This window comes from Acyrthosiphon pisum, chromosome A2 (genome assembly GCF_005508785.2).
Source record: "Acyrthosiphon pisum isolate AL4f chromosome A2, pea_aphid_22Mar2018_4r6ur, whole genome shotgun sequence".
NCBI lineage: Eukaryota > Metazoa > Arthropoda > Insecta > Hemiptera > Aphididae > Acyrthosiphon > Acyrthosiphon pisum.
Window position 1 is genome coordinate 43,063,299 of NC_042495.1, and position 8,663 is coordinate 43,071,961.

Genomic DNA, 8,663 nt, shown 5'->3' on the forward strand with positions numbered 1-8,663 from the left:
TGGTATACGATGTATATGATTTCGCATGTTTCAAAAAGTACGTAAACAAAATAATACCAACTTTGAAACTATATAATCGACCGTAAAACTATGAGTCGATATAATATTATGTTCGACATTTGTGACATCGATAAATGATAGATAACGATTTATTAATGCATAGAACAAGTACAAGGACCCTTGGGAGTTGCAGTAAAATAAAAAATGCACAGCGTATTACAAAAAAATCCTGGTTTAGACTGCCTAATATAAATTAGAGATACACATTGCGAAATTATTGGTGTAATGTTTCCGGCTGAACTCACTGCTTTGGACATTGCAAATATGAAATTTGCACCCATTACCTCGGTGGAAGTCGAGCGCTCCTTCAGTCGGTACAAATCTGTGTTACGGCCAAACCATAGATCATTTAACTTTGAAAATTTGAGCATGTATATGGTATCTCATTGCTTTCGAGATCAAGATCAAGATGAATAATGGTAGTAAAATAAGTAAATTAGATAATAATGTCATTTATAAAGCAATGTTTTATATTTTTTTGTAATTTTTTTGTATTCCATATTTTCATTTTTTAATCACATATAAATTGATTTATTATTACATATATATTTACATATTTTGGTTTTTTTAATACATATAAATCCGAGCCCTATTTATGACTATTTTTTGCAAAAATGTTTTATGACAATTTAACATTGAAGACTTATAGTTTATTAGGTAAATTTTATAAAAATAAATACGATAGTCAATTTTAATTTATCAAAAATTTAAAACAACTTCTTTATATTTTATTCAAAAAATATGACAAATAAATATTAGTATACAAGGTGTAACAGAAAAACAGAAAGACTTGACGAAAAAAAATGATGCTACTTAAACATATGACAAAAATTGTTAAAATTATATGATTAGTAAATAATTTAAGAATTAGGCGTATATATATCACAATGTAAGTTATAACACAAACTCGCACATATCGTTATGATTGGGTTATTTTCATAAAATATTCCGATACTTTCAATTGAAACTTTTCAAACTTAAGTTTCAGTTCGGAGCGAGAAGAAGATGGATGAAGATAGTTATTGTTTCTTTGGCAAAGGCGGCATTCTAGCTATAGGTTTCACCGGAAGAGTCGATGTTTACACGTAAGTTTGTTTTCATATTATTACTATTTTACATTTACTTTTTAGACCTAAATTAAAAAATGTATTTCCACGGGCAATCTGTTAATTGGGTGACTTAGAAGCATTTATAAGTTTAATCCCAAAAGCGTAATATATAAAATACGCGAGACCGAACAGTCCAAAGACCCAAAGACCGTCTTCGTTTCACCACGCCAAGTTTAATACGTACCTTTTTGCATAATGTATATAATAATATTAATATTATGTACATAATCTATATACCTATTGGTGGCGTAGCCATGGGAGGGGCTGAGGGGGCTGCAGCCCCCTACCGAAATGTTAACAACATTTAAAAATTATTTTAATGGTCTATGATAGTCGCTCAAAAAGTCTTAAATTGTATTTAAAATATTTAAAAATATACTATAAAAGTATTAACACTTTTTAGCTATCTATCTGTGCTAGTACGTATTTAATGTGTAAAAGTGTAAAATGTTATTAACATATGTAGAAAAAAAAACTAATTAAATTGGAAACTGAAAATATCCGTTAACGGTTCAGAACAAATCAAAGTATTTTGAACATTTGTTTTAGAGTTACACCAAAAACCAAAATCGATTTTGTCAAAAACCGATTTTGTGTAAATATTCCCGTTTTCCTTTATTTTTATAATGTTTTTTCTGGCGCTTTTTAAAACTATTGGGACTTTTGAATTTTGACCTCCCGAATGCTCCAACTAGATTCAATTCTCAGTTCCCATCGAACATAATACTGAGTGTTGAAGAAAATCGAAGCAGTTTTACTGCCCTAAACGGTAATGACAGGCATAAAAATATAAATAAAAAAAAACACATCAATGTAAAATCAATACCTCATCTCCGCTTAGAATCTAAAAAACGTACTTACCTAAGGGGATCGCATGCTGCAGCACACGTATTTTTCATACGTTTTAGACCAATTATAAATTGTGGTAAATTACATATATTTCGGAATGTTCTGTTTTAATTTTTTAAATCTTTGACAAAATATATAGGCTTTTTAGGAAGTCGAATTTAAATTTTCAATTTTAAAAGACCTATTGAAATTATTTATTTTTTTAAATCTCATGAAATAGTATTGCTTTACATTTGTATTTATTATGGGCACATTTTAAATAAAAAAAGTAATTCCTATAGAGCAAAGACTAAAAGCTGATAAATTCAGTTATTTTTTTCAAAATAACATTTGAACTTCAGAGTTCAGGAAGTATGTTTAATTTACTACTGGTTTTAGTATCTTGTATAGTAATACAAACAAGAATATTTTCATTTTTCGCAATGAAATTAACATGTGTAGGCGTGTTGCCCGACGCGGTATTACAGCGATTCTCAGCGAAACACACACACTATAAATATTATAATATTCATTTACTACTCACCCATAGACATACCTAGCCCAAATTTTTATGTCATGTAAATTGCATAAATAATACTCCTTAAAACATGATACGCTGTAGCCCCTTTAAATTAATTCCCTCACAAAAAGGTAAGTAGCATGCTAACAGATATTTTTCCACTGTAATAAACGTCTATACCTAAAAACATATCTATGATTTTTCAATTTTCCCTGCGTAGAGGAAAAATATCTAGTAGCTTGCTAGCTGGTGGGTAATTTTTTCTTTATATTCTACTGTAAATTGAATGTATTTAAGGCTTATAATGATAATGCTTTTTTACAATACTCAACCGCCTCGGTAGCGCAGTAGGCAGCGCGTAAGTCTCATAATCTTAAGGTCGTGAGTTCGATCCTCACCTGGGGCAAAATTTTTTTAATAATTTTATTACTCTTCATCAGTTTATCATTTACGAATGCGAAATGATTATTGACTTGATATTGTAATATTATTACATATTGATTAGGTAACCTATATATATTATATACTATAACGTACAATTAATAATCACATTTTAAAAATATATTTAAATTCATTTTAAGCTATTCCGTGTTAATAAATAAAAGGTACCACGAACCTATAGTATAGTATGATAGAAATTCGGTGAAACTTTCATTTAACGAAAATTTCAGTCAAATATTTTTAAGAATCAAACCAAATTAGAGACAAATTAATGTAATTGTATTAAAATATTTAAATATCTTAAATGCAATGTATTCGGCAAAAAATAATTCAACTTACCATACTAGGATCCCTACTAAGTAACTATTATCAAGGCTGGGCATTAACGAGTTAAAAAGTTGAAGTTAAGTTAAAAAGTTAAGTTACTTTTAACTAAGTTACTTAACGAGTTACTTTTTTTTTAAGAAGTAACTTCTATCTTAACGAATTACTTTTTTTTTAAAGTAACTTATAACTTAACTCGTCAATTAATTTTATAATCACGTTAAATTATATACTTTTAAATTAATTTGATTATTAATATTTAGTTCATAGTTGGTAATAACAAAGTAAAATTTAAAAGTTTTACCATCACTTTGGAAAACTTTTAGGTAAAAAAATAAAATATACAAATAATTTAATTATTTTGTTGGATTTCATAATATATAAGTACTTACAACAAAATACATTTTTTTAAGATATAAAGACCTACATTATAATATTATGTTATTTGTAGATCTTTAACATGAGGTGTAAATGGTGTAATTATAAGTTTTATATGAAAAAAAAAAAGTAAATTATTTTTTACCAAGTTAAGTTACTTATTTTTTCCAACTAACTTGTAACTTAAACAAGTTAAATAAAAAAGGAAAGTAACTTTTAACTTTAAACTTAACTTACATTTTTCCAAGTTAACTTAACTTAACGAGTTAAAAAAAAATAGTTAACTTGCCCAGCCTTGACTATTACTATATAAAATAATCAATTGACATTGATTAATCATTGAATTCAAATTTAACACTTGACATATACTATAGTCTATATCAGACATACACAGTCAGTCCAATGAAGAGGTTCATGTTCGATATCTACAACCACGTCATCATAGTGGTATACTTTCCCATTTTTAAAAAAAAACTGTTGTTATGGCTTTAAATAAATATAATAATATATTAAGTAATAAAAATACAACATTAATAATTAATAATATGCATTGATTTGTAATTTGTTTACAAAATCCGTTTCTTATACGATGAATTTACTACAAAAATCAATAGTTTACAAAACTAAAATGCCTCTTACAGAATACAAGCCTCGGTGGCGCAGTAGGCAGCGCGTAAGTCTCATAATCTTAAGGTCGTGAGTTCGATCCTCACCTGGGGCAATATTTTTTTAGTATTTTATTAAATTTTGCTTTAGTTTATCAACTCCTCCCAGATTTTTATATTTTCTTGAACTTATTTAAGATTCGAAAATGTTGATGATAAAAATTCATATTTTTTTTATTAAGGAATACATTTATATATTTGGTATCACACTAGCACGAATCACGATGTAGAGAAAATTTTATGAAGTTACATAGTAGTTTTTGTTAAATTTTTTTTTAATGTATTAATTTTTTTTGTTAAGTTTTTATCTTTAATATCTTAGTGGAATCAGAAATTACCTATCATACCTATTTCTTATTTTATTGTTAATAAAGTAATTTAATAAAAAAATCCCGACGTGTGGGAAAACTCCAACTCGTGGACTTCAAAAGTTTAGTATTTATATTATATTATACAGAAAATACTTTGTAAATTTGAAACTAACCCTGACTTACAAATTCTGATTGCACTATTGTTCCTAACTCATTGAAATACATATGTATATACATGAGTTGTCGAAAAATTTTTGATTTCAAAAATCACTTGGAAGCAAATTTGCATTTATGCCACAAAATAGTATACTATACTATAGTATACTATACTACATTTTAAGAAAACCATTTTTTTTTTTTTTGATGGGGGGTTATCATTTATTTAATATTAAAAATAACATTTATGTTTGTTGTTCATAGTATCTTATTTTATATTGTTATCTTCAAGCTTTGTGTAATGTACCATGTACGAACGGCGGACACAGCGGACGGTCCGGCGGCGCATGCGCAATAATGACGCGCGAATACAATACTCGGCACTCACACTGACTGTCGGGCGGTCGAATAAATGGCACGAACGATCATATTATTATACTGCGACCCTGGTACGTTTGTGCCAAGTATTTACATCATACTCGTTCCTGACCACGGACAACATCCAAATAATATGAAACGTCCGCGTGCGTGTGCGTGGGCGTGGTTCTTCCTCACGCGACAACCTAATAAACTCGTACGTATTTAATATATTATTATCATGTCTGAAAATTAAAATAAATCTGATTTATGTACGGATTTTAAGTTCTGTTGTACCTACTTGTTATAGTAGTTAAGTACTATTGTATATTACATAATAATGTATTTACCATATAGCGAAATGTACGTTAACTAAAATATAAGACATATAGGTTCACGTGACAAATTATCCGCGGATTAGTCCGAGGAATTAAGTGAGTTACCTAATCGTTTCTTCCAAAATACATGTCACATATTATTATTGTTTAACCAAAGCGGAAAAAGGTTTGATTTTTTTTTCCATCAAATCTAGGCATACATTTGTGCGTGCTCGGCTCGCGACGCCGTCGATCCACCCGCGGGTGTCGGTATTTTGACGAACATCAAAAGAATGTTACATTACGACACGACCCTAGTGTGTACGGTAACCAGTTGCCCGCAGTGAATCACCCTGATTGCTACCGCTACAAGACTGTTTAAAGTTTGACTGTTTACCTAAGTGTTTTATTTGTATAAATTGAATTTCAATTTAAAAAATGAATTGGAGTAATGAAAAGGTGTTGGACCTCATTGAGTGCTACAAAAATAAATCTATACTATGGTCCCCAAAGTACCCAAAGCATTACAATAAATTTGCAAAATCCGATGCGTGGGAAGAGTTGGCGAAAAAAATGAATACGACATCGGATGAGTGTAGAAAAAAAATGACCAGCCTTAATGCTTCATTTCGGCGAGAAAAAGCTAAAGTAAAAAAAAGTCAGAGAACTGGCTCAGGTAATTATAAAATAATTTTTACAAATATTATTTAGATATATAAATATATTATTATTAGCCAGTCTTGCTGTACCTATTCGAATACTATAATTTTGTTTCAAAATACGCACTTGTAAGACGGATAAAACGAATGGCAGTTTAGCTAAAAATAGATACACACGTAAATATGTATAAACTAGGACCTGTGAACTGTCTCTGAAATAAGCGAATACAACAAACTGGAACCAACACATAGTTCTTTTGTGTTACTATTATTGTCATTTTTATAACTTTATTTGGAGGAAATTGGATAGTTGAATTTGGGTCTAAAAATAGCACATTGTATTATAATATACATTAGTTATATTAAAAATTCGTGTATTTATTAACATTATGTCTGGTGGAACTCTTGAATGACTGTTATATTTCCAAAACAATTTAATATAATATATTATTTGTATTATTTTATATAAGGAACGGATGAAGTCTATGAAATCACATGGTTTGCTTTCAAAAGTTTGGCATTTATTATGGATAAAGACAATCCACGACCGACATTAGACTCTGTAAGTAAAAACTAAAAATGTTTTAATATTATTTTAAATTCTGAGCTTAATTAATTTTGGTTTGTGGTGTAACAAATCATCGTAGATACATGCAATTGTCACTGAATTATTATATAAGCATTTTGCCATTTTCTTTACACCATAAAATATTTAAACTAATTTAATTTGTTTTGCGGTGTTTATGGACATTTTCAATTTTTTTAGTTCTTTTTTTTGTAAAAATGTCAATAACATTTTATTCGTTGGGTCAAAAGTTTGAACATTTAATACAAGGTTCCTGATATATTGTTACAATAGCAGTTGAAAAATATTAAAAATATATTAAGGAATTTTTTTATAAGTATTTAAACCTCAAATTTCGACAACATTTATCAAATTTAAAATGTAAAAATGATTTTGTTGTTAAAAATATATAAATTAAAAGGATTGAAAATTTAATACAATTGTATTAAATTTTAAACACGTGTTGAATGTATAATGTTTATTAAATATATAATAATAATAATTTTAAAAAAAAAATTAATAAAACACATTATATAAGTATAGGTACCAGTAAAAAAAAAAAATTATGCGTAGTCGCTTTGCCATGAAACCGCCCCTTCATTTACAAAATAATCTGCAATTTCGTTTTGAATTTCTTTTACATCCAACGGCGATCTACGAGGCATATTCCGGATTGGTAATAAAGACATATTGTTATTGCCCTCTGTTCTCCAATTTCCTTCAGTTATCTGTCCACCAACTTCTCTATCAAATGTGCCAATCGGTGTATAAATGTTCACCGAATTCGTACTTTTCCGTAAAAAGTTATGGAGGTGTGCTACAGCCATCACAACAACCCCTGCTTTTTCGGGTTCTAATAGCATAGGCTTACGTAAAACACGAAACACCGAAGATGAAATTCCAAAAACGTTTTCTACTACACGACGGGCCCTGCATACGCGGTAGTTGAAATTTCTTTTAACAGAACCTTTGGGATGTAAACCCGAATACACCTTCATGACATGTTCATCCAGGGGAAATGCCTCATCACCAAGTCAAAATATGGCACGGGTATTTCTCTTCCTGGTAATGGTACAGGAGCTGGTATATTTAACGAGTGGTTTTCCATTTTTTTATACAACTCACAATTTTTGAGAACTCCGCCATCCGAAATTCTACCCTGACATCCGGCATTTACATACATAAAGTTATAGTTGGAATCAACGAGTGCAAAATATATTACAATGCTAAAATGCCCTTTATAATTAAAATATTCGTTTCCACTATTAAATGGATCTTGTAGGACTACATGTTTTCCATCCATTGCACCTAAACAATGAGGAAAATTCCAACGATCTTCGTAGCCTCCTGAAATAGCTAACCAGCCTTCAGATGTCGTAGGTATCTAAATTTTTAAATAATAATATATTATATTTTTATTCAAATTATCACAATATAGAAAAAAATATTAACTGCTTAAATGTTATTTTTCAAATTTTTTATTGTTTAAATTGTATGCATTATATATTTATATCAGTGGCGTTTGAAGTTCAAATATTGACAATATACGTAAAAAATCACGAAAATTGCAAATTATTTTGTGTTAAAAATTCATAAAAATTTTTCTTTTTAAATCTAAGATTTGAAAATTTAATACAAGACTCCTGATATATTGTCACTAGAAAAGTTGAAAAATATTAAAAATACAAAGGTACAATTTTTTTTATAAGCATTTAAAATTCAAATGTTAACAAAATTTATCAAATTTTAAATTTTAAATAATTTTGTAGTTAAAAATTTATAAATGTGCAGCTAAAATTGAAAATTTAAAACATTGTATTATATCATTAGATTGAAATGTAATACAATCCATTACAGTGACTAACTTGTCACCTACTGTACAGCAGAGCAACATCCACTTGCCTACCCTTTTTTTTTTTTATATAATTACACTTATTAATGTTGATGTAAATTGGAAAATTAATATATATATT

General features: G+C 28.6%; 2 non-coding genes across 2 annotated transcripts; both read left to right on the plus strand.

Moving 5' to 3' along the window:
* Nucleotides 1–2,850: 2,850 nt before the first annotated feature.
* On the plus strand, nt 2,851–2,923 carry TRNAM-CAU. Its single transcript has one exon. It is a non-coding gene; the product is annotated as a tRNA-Met (tRNA).
* Nucleotides 2,924–4,308: 1,385 nt separating this feature from the next.
* On the plus strand, nt 4,309–4,381 carry TRNAM-CAU. Its single transcript has one exon. It is a non-coding gene; the product is annotated as a tRNA-Met (tRNA).
* The last annotated feature ends 4,282 nt before the right edge of the window (nt 4,382–8,663 follow it).